General features: G+C 40.9%; 1 pseudogene; it reads right to left on the reverse strand.

Annotated features, from left to right (window-relative positions):
• Positions 1–264: 264 nt before the first annotated feature.
• Positions 265–7,559, reverse strand: LOC134496331 (keratin, type I cytoskeletal 14-like; annotated as a pseudogene).
• Between the last annotated feature and the right edge of the window lie 11,526 nt (positions 7,560–19,085).

Here is a 19,085-nt window from a genome sequence, read left to right on the forward strand (position 1 = left end):
GCTCTAGAGGGACAGCAAATTCTCTCCCCCTGTTGTAGCAACTAAGGAACGAATCTACAGCAAGTGTTTTATGGCACAAGGATAAATTGTTTCCAATGTTGCCTATGGTCCATACAATGATAACATGCCATAGGCCTATAAGATGAGATAATAGCAGTCCAAAGTATTAGACTGGTCCTGGGAAGACCCAGATGCTAGGCCATCCCAGCCATGTAATTCATTGAGGGATTTCAAGACAATCACTCTCTCTCATCCCAGCTTACCTCACATGCTTGCTGTTCTGGAGAAAAATGGAAGGAGGAATCACTATGTATATTGCCTTGAGCTTCTGAACAAAAAGGGAACAGGATTGCATACAAGGACCTCTGTATTGACATCACTTTGGCAACGACTGTACCAGATTTGCAAGCCGCCACAAGGCTTTGCACAGTGGCCACTTTCTGTGTTAATCAAGCTGCATTTATAGCAGCCACAGCTTGATGAAAATCACAGGCATGCAATTCACTGAAAAAAAATAATAACAATAATCAATGACTTGGCAGTTACAATACAAGACCTCCTTCCAAATATCTTTCAGGAAAATGAAGATATTTCATCTTGCAGGCTTCTGCAAATCTTTCTTTTTTAGCACCAGTTTCAAATCTGAATGTTGCAATCTCCTTTTACATACTGAGCTTCCTATCCTTCCAGCAGCTGACAGTAGGCCATGATCTCCCATTCCAGATGCATCTTGCTAACAAAATATATCTTAAATGTACTGTATGGTTCTTATGCTCCATCTCCCACCTCAGCCCAGCCAGGTTCTCTGCTTCACTGGTAATCAGAACTTGCATCTGGCCAAGTAGGGTAGTATAACAGAATTCTGAATCTGCCAGAGGATCTCCCAGAGCTACTTTCTTATGAATAAGAAAGACATAAAGGGGTCAGAGCCAGAGTTTGGGAAGAATTAGGATACATCTCCTCTGATTCATGGGTGCACAGTCTGTCCCCACCTAAGCCAGCCACCTCAGCTGTTACTTATAATTTCCAAGTATTCTTCAAGCTAAAAGTGTGATTTTAAGACTGGCTAAGATGGGCAACTGGTCACAGGAGGAAATCAACATGCGAAAGAAATGGATGAGTTAAGAAAACTCACATTCTATTTTCACCCACATTTGTGTTTGATCCCCTTGCTCCCCTTGCTCTACCCACATTTGACTTCTCCCAACTTATTTGACAAGACAACTAGTGGCATTTGACCCCCAAAAAGTTTTGTATTGTACTCTAAGGTGATGCTAGAAGTATGAACAACAGAGAGCAGCCCTGCTAAGTGACAAACAGAAAAACTTGATATAGACAAGAACAAAGTCTGGACCATGAATGGCCATGCCCTGTTCTCCAGGAGGCAGTCCAACTCAGGAGTTCCAAGATCTGTGGCCTCTGCTAGAAGCGGGAGCTGAAGTTGGATGCTCCACTCAGCTAAACAAGTCCCATCAATCTGAAGGTTTCATGTTAGCTGCCAAATTGGGAAGGTCTGACTTTATACACCTGTTTGGTTTGATGCCTAGACAGAGAATGAGGCTGGAGTAAATATCAAATAGCTCTGTACAAAATGCTACTCAGCAAAAAAGGATTGCCTATCAAAGCCTGGAAAAATAAAGGCATTTACAATCATTCTAAAAACATATGGCAGTCTCATTGCCCTTAATGCTTCTTGGGCACCCCAAATATTCTTTAATTCTATTTCCAATGCGGCAGAGGACAAAAGTACACTTCCTAGAAGAGTTGTCATCTTCTAAATATTTAGAAGAAAATATCATTTCAGTCTCATAATTTGTTGATTTTTTTATGTGAATGGAGTTTCTTCCTTGCTAGGGCATAATTCAAGAGGGAATTAGGAATGTCAGGAAACTTTGGAGACTTTTTTATAATTGATCCACCCACACTGGAACTTAGTGGTTCTTCAGAATGATAGTTTGGAAATCAAAGACCTTGGGACTTTGGGGCATATTGATAGCGTTGTCAAAACCTTACATCATCATCATCATCATCATCACTGTCACCATTATCATCATTATACAGTGGCTAGAAATGCAGAGCATCTCAGGATAGAGTCTCAGGAGTTCTTGTCCAGTAATGGACAAATCTCTTCTTGCACAAATCTCTTCTTAATTCAGGGCTGGAAAAGAGAGTAGAAAGACTGTCAGATTTCCATACCATACTGTTCTGAGCCTGCAGCTCTATATGCAAGCCTTGTAGGGTATGCCTCAGGTCTATGACCTCCAGTTGCCACCTTGCAACTCCTCTGTGTTTCTGGCAACTTGCTTATTCATCTCTTCAGACTGCAAAGAAATGAAAGGGAAATTGAGCAACCGTAGTGTAAGCATCAAAATATTCAGCATTTTTCCTGGAAAGCCTACTCATCAAAAGAAAACTTACCTTGTTGATGAACCACTGCTGAGCATTCTTCTAGTCCTTCTCTATCAGGCTCTCATATTTTTCATGCTTTTCTGCCTGGGTCCTGGTGAGGTCTGTGCCAGGAGTGGCATCTATTTCCACAGTGATTTCTCCATTCATTTCATTTTGGAGAACTCTCATTTCCTGTAATAGAAAGGTCATCCAGGTATCAGTGGCAATGCCAGCTGAGAGTATTCTTCACATTTGCAATGTTTAGTTTTCACCCGAGAATTTGTCTCATCTCCTTTTAAGGTGGAATAGTTAGTTGTTAGCCAGAATTGAATGGCAGAGGTATCTTTTAAGTAGAAAAGTGAGATAATTTTAATAAATTGCAGTAATAAAGTTGTTCATGATGTAGAAAAATTGGACAGAGAGCCTAGGGACATCCAAGGAAACAGCATGCTCAGAAAAGTAGGACAATCAAAAAGAGATCGTTTTGTTTTTTTCGCATATACAGGGATGGAAAACATGTAGGTTTCTGGTTACCTCTAGATCATAACTACCAGCAATCCTCATAATTGGCCATTCATGCAATTTACTGCTGGGAGCTGCAGTTCAGCAACTCCTGCAGAGCTACAAGTTCCCCTCATATTTAAATGATGGAGATGTCTCCACAAGATCTGATATCTACCCACTATCAGTTTTAATAGATGAATATAGTATGTAAACTCATGGAGGATAAGGCTGCGTTTAACCTCCTGAAGTCCATATATTAACTTTTCCATGGATTTCTAAGGGTTGATTCAACCAACTGGATCACTCCAGTACCCAATATAAGATATGGGGGAGAAGTTTATTTAGTTTGCATTTAATTTGCAGTTCCAAATATTATCATTCAAAATTCTCAGTCCTCTAAATTTGGCAATGCAATGTGTTAATGATAGCATGCATATTTGGGAAAAGTTGGTACAATTTGAATTTGAATTAAAACAGGATGTTCTTTACTGTATCTCTCCATGTAGTTGGACCACGGCCAAACAGTAGCCAAGTACAGACAAATCCATGTTCTTGGGATCCAGGGCCAGCAATTGCAATCACAAGATTGACATTCAACCTACTTCCCAAGGATGATTCAAAGACATTGAACTTCAGCACAGTACTTCTGCTCAGGGGCATTAGCAATGGGAGGTCAGAAAATTCAAGATTGTGATCAAGACTGCACAGTCACAACCACTATCTTGACCTTTTCTTTTTTACACCCTCTCCCCAACAATAAACACTTCTGCTCCCATTTTAGCAACATGCCGCTTGAGAGAAACTGGCTGTGGGACCTCCTTACCTCCTTGTGCTTTTTTTTCAATTGACGCAGCTCCTCAGTTAGAAGTTCAAGTTGCCTTTCCAAATGAACTCTGGCCTGGACTACTTTATCTAAGACTTTGTGCAAGCTGCAAATCTCAGCTTCAACACGTACACGCAGTGCCTGTTCTGTCTGGATTCTGTAAACATAAAGACGGGCACAGAATGAAGGAGAAAGGTGTGCAAGAAGAGTTTGCCACACTAGTTCCATTTATACAGATGCTTTGAAGGCCTCTCACCAAAGGGTGAGATACTCGACCCTTCAAGAAAATTGAGACTTACTGCTCTTGAAATCCTCAGAGATCAGCCTAGCATTGTCAGCCTGCAGGATTAAATTTGCATTGTCAGCACTGGCCGAAAGAATCTGAGAGGAAGACAGAAGACAGTGGTTTGAACTTTTTAAATACTGATTCCTCGCCATCAAATTTGCACATAATAGTTAGGGTTGAGCTTTGTAGGGCCTCTTTTGAGCATGTACAGAGTACCTTTCTCTCCCTGTGACCATAGTTAACTTTATGGAGTTAAGAGTGTGTATCTCTGTGTCCAGCACAGGATGCTTATCAAAGAGACCTAGCTGCATTTGGAGATGGTTCAGATTTTTTTAAAAAATGTCTTTACCTGGTTCAGCATCATTACATAAATTATACAGGAGATGGTTTCAACTTGCATCCCTGTTGAAGCTGGGTTGTAGAGAGCTGTGAGAGAGAAACTTCCATTATGCTAGAATACCTGTCAGTCTATCTGTGAGTAGCAGCAAACTAACTCTCCCTTTTCTTCCTCATTTACCCTGACATGAGCATACATAAACAGCGCCCTAACCCCTGTTAGTCCCACTATGATCTGGCTGCTGATGCTGATCCCACATTTCTACTTTTGGGATGTTGCTTGATCTTTTATCAGAACTTGAGTCTTTCCTTATGTCACAGGAGAGTACTATCTCCTGAAGTGCCTGCTTAGCTTATACCAGTGTTTCTCAACCTCAGCAATGGCTGGCTGGGGAATTTGCGGAGTTGAAGTCCACACATCTTAAAGTTGCTGAGGTTGAGAAACACTGGCTTAGACTGTAGTGTGTGTCTCACTCACTTAAAAACAGACATCCTAAACAGTGGCCTGGAGCTGCTTCATGTTAAGGCTGGCCCTAACCTTTCCCAAGTGTTCCCCTTTAAGATGTATAGCTCAGGTAATGGATTTGGATAGGCTGTGGACTGTTCTTTGTGTTGTGCTGAGTGAATATGAGTTGCATGGCCTTTAAATCTACCACTGCCTTTCAGCTGCAGTTTCCTCATCTGTAAAATTTTATCTGGCCACTGACTGAAATAAATATTATCTATCTATCATCTATCTATCTCATCGTAAAATGGAATCGTTGATGGAGCAAGAACAAATGAAAAACTACAGCAAATGGCTGTACAAACTATCAACAATACAGGAATATTAGATAATAAAATATGTGAGAAAAATGCACATAGCTAAGTGCTCATTCTTTAACTGAGGATCACCTTTTTAACAAAACATGCTCTTCTGCCTTCAACATTGGTTTGATGTGTAGATGTCAGCAGACTTTCGGGTTTATCAGCATTCCAGGAAAATCATCTCCTGCTGATTTCTGCAGATTAAATTGCTATTTAAAAAATGGAAGCCAGATGCCTAAGATTTTTTTCTGGGTACTTAGCACAAAAAAATTAGATCTTTGTCCCAAAAAAACCCCTATCACTTAACCACAGAAAAGGCTTTAGTATAGGTATTGCTCCACAGTTTATTGATTCAGTCAAACGCACACCCCCAAATTAGGCAGGAGAGGCTCTTCCCTTTAGCTCACCACATATGATCTTTCTCCAGTGAGGAAAACCATCCTCCATAGAAAAAAAGTAATGATGCACTTTAATTCCACCCATTTCATTGTGTATCACTTCACCTTCACAACAATGACAGCTGGGTAAGAAGAGCTAGATGGCCCCGTGGCAAAGGCTGCATTCAAATTAGCCCATTGCCTTTCTGTAATCCTATTTCGTATGCAAAGTGTTTCCCACCTCACCTCACTCATTCCTCCTCACAACACCCTGTAAAGCAGGTGAAGCAGACTTGAAAGATGAAGGTGTCTGAAGGTGGGTCCCTCTCACCCATTCCTAACCCTGGGTGTTGTGATGGGAATTGTAGTCACCAAATAAGGGAAAGTGAAGCATCCTTTACGCCTCATATTTCCTACAGGTGTGCTTTAGACTGAAAGTATTTTGATCTACATTTTCTGCTTAAGTTCACCTGTAAATATCTAGTTATGTCATGAGTTCATTTGGTACTTATTTCAGTGTAAACTACCTGGCCAATGTGCACCTCCCAAACAGATAAAAAGACCAAAGTTTATTGACAGTGCAGAATGTACTGGCCAGGTCCCTGACTTGAGTGTCTCATTAACTACATTGTATTTATGCTAAATGATCTGCGCTGCTTACCAGTCTGCTACCAAACAAAGTTCAAGGGGTTGGTATTAGCATACAAAGCAGTAATGAACTCAGGTTCAGGTTACCTTTAAAAACTTATTCAGTTATATCAGCCTTCCAGGAACCTGCCACAGCTAGGTGGTGGCATCTAGCTGACTTTGGTTGACCTCAGAAAACTAAGCAGGGTTGGGTCTTGTTAGTGTTGGACAGAAGAACATCAGGAAATAAGAGGGCTGTACACTAGACTGGGAAATAGCAAAACTCCCAAAGGAAGACAATGTCCATGAAATCACCAGGAGCCGAGCTCAGCTTCAAAGAGGTTGCACTTTATTACTCAAGCACCTACAGCCTTCCAGGTGGTGCCATGATCCATCCACAGCCTGCACTTGGTAATGACACAGAGATGGCCTTCTCTGTAGTGGAAACCTCTTGTGAAATAACCTCCTTCTATGGGGTCCCAGGCCCCCAAAATGGTGTCTACATATTATGTTGTCTTCAGAGCTAATTATTGTAAATCCTCTTAACATCTGGGTTTTTAAAAACCAGATAGCTTTTAATCTGAAATATTGTTCCTCTGTTGCTGGCTCATAATCAGTCCATTATGAACATAAAACCGTTGTGATGAGAAGCAACCTGTGAATATTTTTACTTAATATATAAAAAAACAAATAAATCAATATGATGAAATCTGAGTGTTTCTCAATTTCAGGATGTAATTCACTCACCCCCACAGACAAAAAAGCTGCATACGAATATACTTGGGGGGGGGGGAAATTATACCACGTGGTATTATGGTAGGAGAAAATGCTTAGAGAAAATTGTATGTTAGCAAAAGAGTTAACAAATATGCATATTTTGGAAGGAAAGGCTCCTAGAAATGCATACAATTTTTTCTCAGACATCTAAAGAAATGCAGATTTTCAGGTGTACCTTGTTCCTGAGATCTTCAATGGTCCTCAAATAGGGGTTGTAGTCATGGCCTAGTCTAGTTTCTTCTTTGTTGTACCACCCTTTGATCTTAAACTCCAGGTTTGTATTAGCTTCTTTCAGTGCTCATATTTTGTCCAAATAAACAGCCAGGTGGGTGTTGAGGTTTTGCTTGATTTCCTTCTCACAACCAGTCAAAAGGGCACCACTGCCCACTACAACCCCCCAGTTAAGGTTTCCCCCCAAGCCTTCATCTAGGCCAGCTTGCAAACTGCTGTAGCAGCTGCTGCTTCCATAGCCACTTGTAGAGACATGGCCAGAGGAAGAGGCAGAAAGTCCACTTGGCACCCTGCATCCTCCACCAAGATGAATGGAGGAGAGCAGAGGGGAGATCCCACCCAAACCTGCAGGTCTCGTGGTAGTCAAGGAGGATGATATATACTGTCTAATAGTGATGGACATCTTGCCCAACAATAAAGTCCAAAAAAGTGACCATCTGCTATGATCAAAAACAACTGAGAAAGCTAAGAGAGATCTCTAGTTCCATGCTGTTTTTATCTCCAACATGGGGCCATTTCAGCAAGAGCCTTTTTTCTTACTTGCATTCCCAGTTGGTTTCATCGTCCTAAACATCAAGGCCAACTTCTCACATCATTTCTTCTGTCCCTAGACCTATTCATAGAGTTGTTTCTTTTCAGCAGATACAGCTTGCCCTTGAAAGGTAGTTTTGTGTTTCCTTCAGGTGTGATTCAGCAGCGGAATGGTTACTGCATCCAGGAAGCCTCAGGGAGACCTTGAGAATGCAAAATCTCAGAAAGGGGAAGGCGGGGAGATCATTATAGCACACAAAGAGGTAATATGATTACATTTCTATTTTCAGAGTGAGATGAGAATGTGAAAGTTCTGAGGGCAACTTCACAAAATGAAATGCACTCCCATTATTGGATGATCATACAGTAACAAAGCCACACGTGCCTTCCTCCCAATGCATGTAACAGTATGGAAGGAGGGGGCTCTCCCTTTCCCATCTACTCTTGTCCCAACTGGGCTTGAAGCAGCCATGTTGCTCTGGCCCTGCACATTCAACAATGCATTTGCCACTGTTTAACTCACCAAGTTCCCAAACGCTTCAAGTTTGAGGACCCTCTTTTAATATCGAAACATTCTGTGGAACACCCCCCCCAAAATTAGTTACTTGTTGGTTGGTACTTTTGTACAATTATACAAAATCATACAAAGTGTTAGAATTTGTCAGAAATAAAATATAATGACAGAATTCTACTATGAATTCAATAATGCTTTTAGACAATTATTTCACTTTGCTGGCTAAAGGCAGTAATAAGATTGGTCTTTATCTTTATCTACTTTTACTTGGATTTATTATTTCATACTAGAATTCTGTAATTCGTAGAAAGACTGAACAAACCGATAGAGAGACAGAGAACTTGGACAGATAAAGAACTACCCATAATTAAGCAAGGGGCAGTTAAAAGAATAAAAGGTCTTTCCTAGCCAATTTGACCTTACTGGTTCCACTTCTCCAAGTTTTCTAGGCATGCTTTATTCTCTCATAATGATCTAACTTCCCTGTAACTTTCACCCTGTTCTGGGGATAGATAGGAAAAGTGTTAGCATTAGATTTCCCATGCTAGATAATAAGTAGGTGGAGTTCTATTTCCCAATTCAAGCTTCAAAATTGGGGGAAAGTTCTAACAGGCTATCTTTCTACCTGGTTACTCACCAGGCAGTTTTGGCTATTTTCAGAGCTGGAAGCTGACAAACTACCTTGTAAGGTGTAGTGAATTAATGGGACTCTTGAGTTGCAGTGGTCTGCTGATTAGCAGTGATTTCTTTAGAATGACTGTGTCCCTAGTGAGCAGGGAAGGAGTGGGGTTCATGGGGAGAAGGGAGGAGCTGCTTTGTTCTCAATGAGTCTTGAGACCCAGAGCCAACTCAGCCCAAGAATTCAGACCCAGAGTGAAATATCACAGAACTCAGTACAGCGTTTTTGAAGTTACTTTTTTAATTATAGCAAATACTTAGACCATTTCCACAGCATTCCCACGGCATCGTGGGATTTGCCAGTACTATAGCCCCACCTTGCCCTCTCCTCACACTGCCCAATATACATACTTATTGGGGACAGGGGAAATATTGTTTACAGAAAGAAGACAATAATATGATGACTTGCAGTTTTGATTGATTGATGGATTAGGTGCCATCAAGTCATTGTTAATTCTTATCAACCATGTAGACTGAATTTCTCCAGGATGATCCATTCCCAACTTGGTCCTTCCAACTGTGTATCCATTGCCACTGTAACTGAGTTCATCCACCTTACTGCTGATAGTCCTCTTCTTCTCTTTCCTTCCACCCTTCCCAGAATTATGGACTTTTCAAGGGAACCAAATTTTCACACAATGTATCCAAAATACAATAATTTGAGCCTGGTCATTTATGAATGAGAACTTGAGTAAGAACTCTGGATTGATTTGTTCTATGATCCATTTATTTGTTTTCCTGACTATCCATGCTATTTTCAAGAGTCTTCTCCAACACCGAAGTCTAAAAAGCATCAGTATTTTTTCTGTCCTGCATCTTCAAAGTCCACCTTTCACTTCCATAGAATGTCACAGCAGGAAAATCTTTGCCTGCACAATTGCCTGCATCCAAGTATCTTTTCCAAAGCCTTCATTACTACCCTACAAAGTGCTAGTTTACAGTGCATTTCTGGTTCCTTTACTGTTGATATTTCATCCTAAAAGATAAAAGCCATCTACTACTTCACTATCTTGTCACTTCTAAGGCTGGTTGCTAGACCTGATGACATTGGTCTAGTCTTTATATTTAATCTTTTTCTTTTACTGCAGTCCTTGATTTTTATGCATTTTTAGAGGTCTGGGGGTGTGCCTTCAAGTCAGTCTTGACTCCTGGCAACTGCCTGGACAAGTCCCTGCAGTTTTCTTGGCAAGATTTCTGAAGTGCTTTGCCACTGCTTCCTTCCTAGGGCTAAGAGAGAGTGACTGGCCTCTCAGTCACCCAGCTGGCTTCATGCTTAAGATGAGACTAGAACTCACAGTTTCTTAGTTTCTAGCCTGGTGCCTTAACCACTACCTCAAACTGGCTCTTGGGTAATTTTACATAGTAAAAGAAAAATGAGCAACTAATTGGTAAATGATTTATTGGAGGGATAAATGAGCAAGAGGGTAGGATTATCTTTAATCAAAGATATTGGAAAAGAAAAAAAGAAAAGAATGGGGAAACCATTTTAATCACTTGATCCCTTCAGAACATGTAGCCACAGTCCCTGGAGATTACCGAGCTCCTTTCTTAATGCACAGGCACATCCTCACTCAAGGTTTGCCCACGGTACCAGTCACTTCTACTTCTTCAGTGGTGAGCCTCTCTCAGTTAGGACTGCAATAGAAATCAATGATCATGTATTTTCTGGATATAGAAATCAATGATCATGCAGGTTCTGATCTTGTTAAAGCTAAATAATAACAATAATAATAATAGTAACAATAGATACAAGCCATAATATAAGCCATAACTGGCAACACTGTGTTGTTATAATCCAGAGAAAAGCTGGCAGCGTGTGGTAAACAGGGAAGGAAGTGAGCAGACTGTTCCAGTCAGAATATATGTGGCACAGTTTTTCTTTGAATGTAGAGTAATAATAAACTTTCAGGCTGTGATGCAAATTCATTTCTGTCTGGAGAGTGAAAGGTAGGTAGACACCTGCAGTGCTTCAGGACAAGGTGTCTCATTCATTTGCTTTAACTTCTAGTCAACTAATAAAACATAGACCTGGAAGGGATCCAGGAGAGATTACCAAATCCAACCCTCTGTTTAACAAAGTATCTTATTCAGTAAACCATGGTAACGCAGGGATAGCATGATGTGTGGATCCAAGGCTTGAACAGCTTTTATGGTTGGTCTATTTTGTCCAGAAAGACTTCTGTAGGATTGTTTTAAACATGTTATTATTTTATTTTAATTAAATGTGCTCCACTTTGGGATTGTTTTTTAAAGTACTGTAGGTCAGAAATGTTACAAATAGATAAATATTTTTTAAAAAATCCATCTACTGACTGAAGCTTGGACCAATTTCCAACTGAAGAGTACTCAGAAACTACAATACTGTAGGTTCATACAGGTAGTTCTTGCTTAACGACCACAGTTGGGACTGGAATTTCAATTGCTAAGCGAAGTGGTCATTAAGCAAATCCAACCCGATTTTATGATCTTTTTTGTGGCAGTCCTTAAGCGAATCACCATGGGCATTAAGCAAACCATGTGGTCATTAAGCAAATCACATGGTTCCCCATTGATTTTGCTTGCCAGAAACTGGCCAGGAAGGTCGAAAATGGCGATCACATGACCACAGGACACTGCAACGTTCATAAATGCGAACAGGTTGCCAAGCACCTAAATTGTGATCACGTGATCACAGGATGCTGTGACGGTTGTAACTGTGAGGAGTGGTCGTAAGTTGTTTTTTTTCAGCACCGTCCAAACCATCACTAAAAGAATGGTTGTTAAGCAAGGACTACCCATATTGCCTGATTAGGCTGCTATAACCTTCTATAGGGAATGTTATTTAAACAGCTGCATTGACTTCCAGTTTCCAGGCCCAGTTTAAAGTACTGGTGATGACCTTTAAATGGTTTGTGACAAGGAGCAATAACAAACAGCTTTTTCATGAATGAACCTTGGTTCTTATAGACCTGGTTCACACAATATGTTATGCTATAAAGTAATCTATTTGATATTGGCTTAGTGTGTTGTGTGAACCCAGCCTACTGTTCATAGCTTGGCACAATATATAAACTTCATGATGCCTTTCTGTGATTTCCTGTATATAAACCCTAATACAGAGTATGCTTTTATATAGCATACAACTCTTGGTTAGTACTGAAAATGTTTATGTTATATAGGCAAGAACAGGGAAAGGGTCTTTCGGTGATCTCTCTGTGCCAGGTTCCACAGGTGTCTGCAGACGTCAAGGATAAGTCAAGCAATGAAGCATACAACATGACATCACAACACAAACTCTGCCCCTTAGGTACCTGGTGAAACATTGCAATACAAGTACAAAAGGATGGATTTTGCATTGTGATATCATGAGGCACATTTTGTCATTTTGCCATCCTATAGTTAGGAACAGACATCTTTGCCAGGCTCTGTAATTCTCGCTTCTCTCGCAGCCATCCATAAAGTGGTCTAAACCAGACTTCCTCAGCATGGTGCCCTCCAGATGTATGGGGACTGAAATGCCCAAATTTGTCAGCCAATATGAGCTGAAAACTAGGGATTTGCAATTGCAGTTGATCTAGAAGGTGCTGCTCTAAGTCCTCCTCTGTCATGAAACATTTTGGGTTATAAATTATTATGCTTTTTAAAGTGGCATTATTATTATTATTATTATTATTATTATTATTATTATTATTATTATTATTCAATTTTATGTCCAGAGAAAGTACTCAAGCCAATTTACTTACACTATTTTTGTGGCTGCAAGATTTTTCTCTCTTTCTGCTATGTTAGTGTCTTAGAATTGCCTTACTGAATTTATTGAAGAAACCAAATTGTGTGTATGGGTGTCTTTTAACTTAGGGTGCAATTCTACAATCTTCATTCGGCCAACTCAGGACATGTGGGGAGTAATGTTAGCAGTGTTCAGGAGATCCTTTTGAATTTGACAGCTAACCTCTCCTAGATTCTTCACTCTCATTAACTTACAAAGTTGGTCTCCTTGGGTTCATTGAAGAAAGAGGAGCTTATAAAATTTCATCCCAGCTTACCTTTCTCTTTTGGGGGGAAGGTGGATACACCTGCACACAAAACACTGGCAGAAGTCCCTTACAATTTTTATGTTCTTAGGCCTTTCCCCACCTGCATCTGCACCTATACCTAACCATAACCTAAACATGACCCAGCAACCTCTCTTCATCTCATTCCTAACCCATACCTGATGCAGCCTAAAGTCATCTTTAGCTGGTCTAGTGTTAAACTACTATTTTCCCTTTTAAACAGTCAAAAGTCACAGCTGTTTTCCTGTAGTTGCAACGTTACATGGTTCATTAACCATTTGGCCGGTGTCACAAATGAATCCCAGAGGATGGGATTCTCCTGGCACCTATTGGTCACTTTAGGCTACCATCGGCTTAGGTCCCTGGGTACTGACGTCCAGGGCCACGCTGCTCTAGAAGCAATGGGAGAGGCCAGTTCTTCCAAACCAAGCTTTCTCCCTGTATTTGCCAAGTCTCTGAGCTGATTCCCAACTTAGAGACTTGAATCAGTTTGAAAAGCAACTGACCAGCAGAAGTAATGGTGTAGGGCTGTCTGCAGGGTGTGGCTAAAAAAGGTCAAGATGGTGGCTATGACAATGTGTTCAAAGATCTGTCTGTTTTTTATGTGCATCACATGTGCAACATACATACAAAAAAGGCAGAGTTTCAATCACACTGGCATAGCCACCATCTTGACCTTTTTTGACCATACACTGCAAACAGCCCTGTGCTGGTGGGAGTCTGTATGGTGACACAGGAGAGCTCTCTCTCTCTGCAGTTTCATGGATCAGCTCCTCCCATGCCTTTCAACTGTTGTTTGAGCTAGTTTTGGGCAGAGGGTTAGTGCTATTCTGGAATAGCACTAAACCCAAGTTCAAAAGTAGCTCAATATCAGCTAATAGACTCCTTTTACAAAACACTGGCCTGGACCCAGAGCTGGTTTAGCCTTCTGTCAAAGCTCATGTCCTCTCCAGCTCCAGCCATACCCCACTGCAAGGAGAGAGATTAGTAGATGTTTTCCTACTAGCTAGTGATGTTTAATAGGAGGGGAGGAAATCAAAGCCAGGAGAGTCCCTGTCCTGTACACCGTAAATAAGGACACCATATTTGCCAGCATTGTTCCTGGGATAGGACAGAGATTGGCAGGTGGGGACAGCAAATTGTATCCCAATGTAGTTTTCTACTGACTTTAAGACTAGTGGTTTAAGAATGTCTATGGGACCTATGAGGAGCAAAGAACTAGTCTCAGTATAAATGCAATACTGAATGAAATTTGGCCTTTTGCTTTGTAGCGCACTAACTTTCTGTTTAAAACTAAAAGCATCTGGAAAATTAATCAGCTATGAATGAGGACCTACTTGGTGATAAAGAAAAAACCCATGAGCATAAGACTGTCTACTAGCACCAAGTTAGGGATCCAAGAACTACAGTGTCATGGGCATAACAACCCTAACATGTGAAAGGAGACTCTTGGGTCAAGGTGCCCACAATTAATTCACAGCAATTGGGTCCTTGGTCTGAGTCATCTTTCACTGTGCGTTATTCATTCTCCTGGGTTGCTCTGCTCCTAGCAAGGTTTCCAGTTTTGTCTAGTACATTGAACTCACTGACTGAATTTGGCAATCTACAGTTTTGCATACTTTCTCTGTCTTTCTGCACCAAAAACATCTACAGTATGCATTTTAAGATGGGAACCAAGACCAACCCATATCCTATTAAAATGTTCGTGGGCCAAAGGCAAATGTGCTCTGTAAGGTAACTTCCCTAAACTGCCTGACATTTCAGTCTTGCTAAAATCACATTCCCACTTTCCTCTTCCTTTTGTACTTGTCAACTCTTCAGAGTAGGCTGGGTTGGGAAATAGACTCCACAAGGTCTTTTTTTTTTTTTTTTTTTTGCCGTTCAGTCATGTCCAATTCTCAGTGACTGCCTGAAGTAATTCCTGCAGTTTTCTTGGCAAGGTTTTTCAGAAGTGCCATTGCCTCCTTCCCAGGGCTGAGAGAGAGTGACTGGCCCAAGGTCACCCAGCTGGCTTTGTGCCTAAGGGGTACCAGAACTCACGGTCTCCCGGTTTCTAGCCTGATGCCTTAACCACTACACCAAACTTGCTCTCATCCACAAGGACTAGTAGAATTCTATTTTATTGTTGCAGAATATATTAACAAAAACTTTAAAGTCTGACCGAGTTTCTCCACTGCCCTCCACCTCCGCTTTATATTACAGTAAAGGGAATCAATTGAGTTTCTTTCTCACTCTGTCCTCTCTTTCAGGCTAAGATGATATTTACATACCTATCCTTGCATTCCTTCTTCAGGATTATCTCCATATTCCCCTAAAATACCATTGGGTGCTACAACACAACTGGGTTCTTAGCATTTGCGTGCCTGCCTGGTAAATCTAGACACTCCACCAAAGCAGACACCTTCTTCCCTTGCCTTGGAAGAAAATGCCAGAAAGCCTCACTCACAATCAGTTTCTGGATCTGATGGTGGCTTGGTGCATCTTTAGAGGACAAAAACAACTCTTGGTGTCAGTCAAACATGGTTAGAGCTAAAACACACAACCCAGAGCATCCCCAAAAGAATCATGCTATGTGTCTGTCCATTGAGGATGGAAATAAAAACAAAGACAACCTTCCATCTTTCCATGCAGAGGCATTTTATTATGGGATCAAACTTTGTACTTTTCATGCTTTTTAAAATAGTAACATATTCATATATCAAAAACCCAGTTGACTTCCTTTTCTGCTACGCTGTGGTTCTCCCACCCATTTTCCTACCCCCTGCAAGCTTTATAAAGCAGGCTTCCCACCTAGTAGTCTTTCTGCAGGCTAAAGATGATGGGAATTGTAATCCAAGACCTCTGGAAGGTACCTGGCTCAGAAATGCTGCTTTACCTGGCAGGTTGAGGTCCCGTTTGTCGCTCTGTGGTCTTTAGAAGCACAAGACAAGCTCTGACTGATATCCATAATTTCCTATTACACAAACACAGCCAGAAAACTCAAGTAATGCCAAAAGCCTGTCTGATCTCAGGTAAGAAGGATCAGCAGCAACTTCCAAATATGTATCAAGGGCTCCCTCATCTGGTGCCAGACAAAGTCACTGGAAGGATTTCTTAACCTTGAATGTCTGCTACAAACAGGAATGGATGGTACAAGACTGTCACGTACTTTTAAAATCAGTCAGGATTAAATGGTTCATCCCTGCACCAGGTTGCCAATTGACCACAGAAGCTGTAAATAACTCTGGCACTTTTCTTTAAAGACTTTGAAATATGCCACTTGTCATTATCTCTGCCCTATGATTTTATAAAACTATTTCAAGGCAAGGGTTCATCCTAAAAACAAAAACCTCTAAAATGTCTTTTTATGTAAAAGCCATAGTGCAAAGGTAATGAATTGCTTGGAGATGATCCAGGGTTTATTTGTCATCTTCAGGGAGGCCGAGGAAAATGTATTATCTGAAGCCTTGCAAAGCTGCTGCCAGCCCACATGGGTAATATTGAACTAGATGGACCAATGCTCTAATTAAGTTTAAGGCTGCTTTCTGTGTTTGAATTTTACAGACTGGAAAAAGTTTGAGACAAAAAATGTTACCACAGTGGAACAGAAATGCAAACCTTCACCTCTCACAAATTCAGGTCCATATAGTTACACACCGTCACCATTCTGTTTCTTCTCCACCGTTCTCAATGCAGTTACCATCTGAGAGATGGTGTGTCCCAGGGCACACAACCAACTATTTTTCTGAAGCCAAAGAGGATCTAGCCTTCCATCGATTCCACAGTAGATGAAAAGAAAAAAACACACGTATACATCTAAAATACATACTCCATATTCCGTAGCAGTCCTGCAGGCTCTGTCGTGTTAAAACAGCAAGCTCTAGAGCAGGGCTGTCTGACATTACTTTTGGGATCCAAAAAGGAATCTAGAAACTGCTACAGTAACACTGAACCAAAGCCATGGTCAGTTGAGGTAGTTTCCTCAGAAAGCAGAGGCTGGGAGATAACAAGATGCTGTTAAAGAGAGAGCCATATGCCACTTGGCTGCCTCTGCTAGCTTGCCCCATTGAGGTGCCAGAGGACAATGCCTTTCACTTGCAAGTCCAGTTGGCCTTTATATATAGAATGGGAGGGGACACCATTTAATTCTTTACTTCAGGCAGCAAAATACCTTGGGCTGCCCCTTATACAGTATGATAACCAACACTATTTGCAGACTAACAAGCTAGCACAGCACAATAGGTACTTGAGAAACCTCCCATCTTTGTTGCCTGCCTGAAACTACAGAACCTGGGAGTGAGTTTGCTTCTGGAAGGCACAATGTGAAACCAGTTGGTTACCCTCAGTTTGGTTGTCCAACTTTGGTATATACTTTCACAAGTATATATCCATATTTCACTAAAAATAAAGTTAACACAAGGCACTGTGTGTACTGTTGCCCCTATACGTAGCTATAAAGGGATGCAATATCACTTGCATTGCTTAATGTCCAGTTCCTGGAAATACGTTTTTTTAGTATTTATCCCATGTGGTTGCGGAGTCTTTTTTTTTTTGCACTGTCCACACCTACAGTGAAGTTCTCAATGCAACAAGGAGTTTTGCTTATCAGCCAGCTTGTTGCAGAGCCTGGCAGTGATTAGGACTGAGGGAGTGCCTGGTCCAAGGCTACCCAGTGGGCTTCCATGCCTAAGGAAGGACTAGAACCTGTAATGGGAAGAAGGAATAACCTTGAAGAACAAGAGGAAGAGTCACTACCAAGACAACAGTCAGATAAAAGAAATCTGAGTCCAGGGTAGAACTGTAACCTGACTAAGCGTCTCAGACAAGACCCTCCCTAGTTCTCTTGTAGATAAAGGCAAGGAGAGGGTAGGCGCTTTCACATTTGCAAGATTCTGTAACTGTAACCTTCTAATAAAAGTAGAATTAGCATTTATAACATTGGTTTCCTAATCTGGTCTTCCTTGAAGGGCTGACATCACTTAGGTCTTCCTGTTCCTAGTCCAGCACCTTAACCACTACACCACACTGGCTCTCAGTCCCTGGAAATGTAAAACTTAATTATTTGATGTTCCTAACTCTTTCTGCTTTACAAAGCTAATTCTAAACCCTCTTCTCATCTTTTAGTGATTGCTTTGTAATTAACTGCCTTGGAAGAGATTTTTGTACTGCATGGGAATGCAAACCAAACAGGCAAGCTTACAATACCAGTTCTTACCCAGAGATGGTGCCAAACTTCTGCTTCAAAGGCAGAAAAGGGTGGCCTGCATTGCTGGCAAAATGAGGAGTCACATGACCAATATATATGCTTAAAATGACATATAGAAGATAGACTTCTAACAGGAATGTGCAGAGACTACAAAGTCTGCAAGAAGCAGATGCGGCGTTCTATCAGTGACCAAATCCATTCTGAGTTTCTTTGGGATTAGGCCAATAAATCAAATCAAATCAAATCTCTATTACAGTCATAGAGCAGCATAAAGGCCAATATAACTTGCTACCCAGTTTGAGAAGTCTGCCTGCTGCTGTCAAGATTATGGCCTTCCTCTTGTCAAGTAGCTATGACTCTTTTGCTTTTTACCAGAATGGGATGAATTTTGTAGGAAAGCCACACCATTGAAAGAATTGCAAATGTCCAAAAAATCAGAATAATGTCCAAACAAGCCTCTTTTAAAAGTTGTGAGGGGCTGTTTTGTTTTGTTCCGTTTTGTTTTGCAGCCATGAATGCCTTGGTAAGAAGGGATTTCCATGGCAAATTTCAGACTGATAGTTGAAGCTTTTTATGGAAAAGGGTTATAAGGAAAGTTGATGCCCCTTCTTAAATGCAGTAAAGCTGATTGGAAGTTTGAGATAGAAGTATAAAAGATTATTTTTCCCCATGAAAATGTTCAAGATAACCCTAGGGAAAAATATATATATTTAGCAGCACCTTGGACCTAATATGGTGCTCTGTGAAGTATATGAATTGGCCCTCTAGACTGGACATCTCTAGTAGCAAAGTGAACACATTTGATTCTATGTCTATTTACCATCTCTTTAGCTAGTGTAATGAACTACCTTCTGCTGAATTGAGCACAGAGGTAATATTGTCCTCTCTTGCTTTGTCTGTCTTTCTCCTTCTTTTCTTTTCTTGGCTGAGCAACTGCTGTGAGGATACATAGACTAACTGAACACATTAAAGATTCTGTACAATTTT

This window comes from Candoia aspera, chromosome 4, assembly GCF_035149785.1.
Source record: "Candoia aspera isolate rCanAsp1 chromosome 4, rCanAsp1.hap2, whole genome shotgun sequence".
Lineage (NCBI taxonomy): Eukaryota > Metazoa > Chordata > Lepidosauria > Squamata > Boidae > Candoia > Candoia aspera.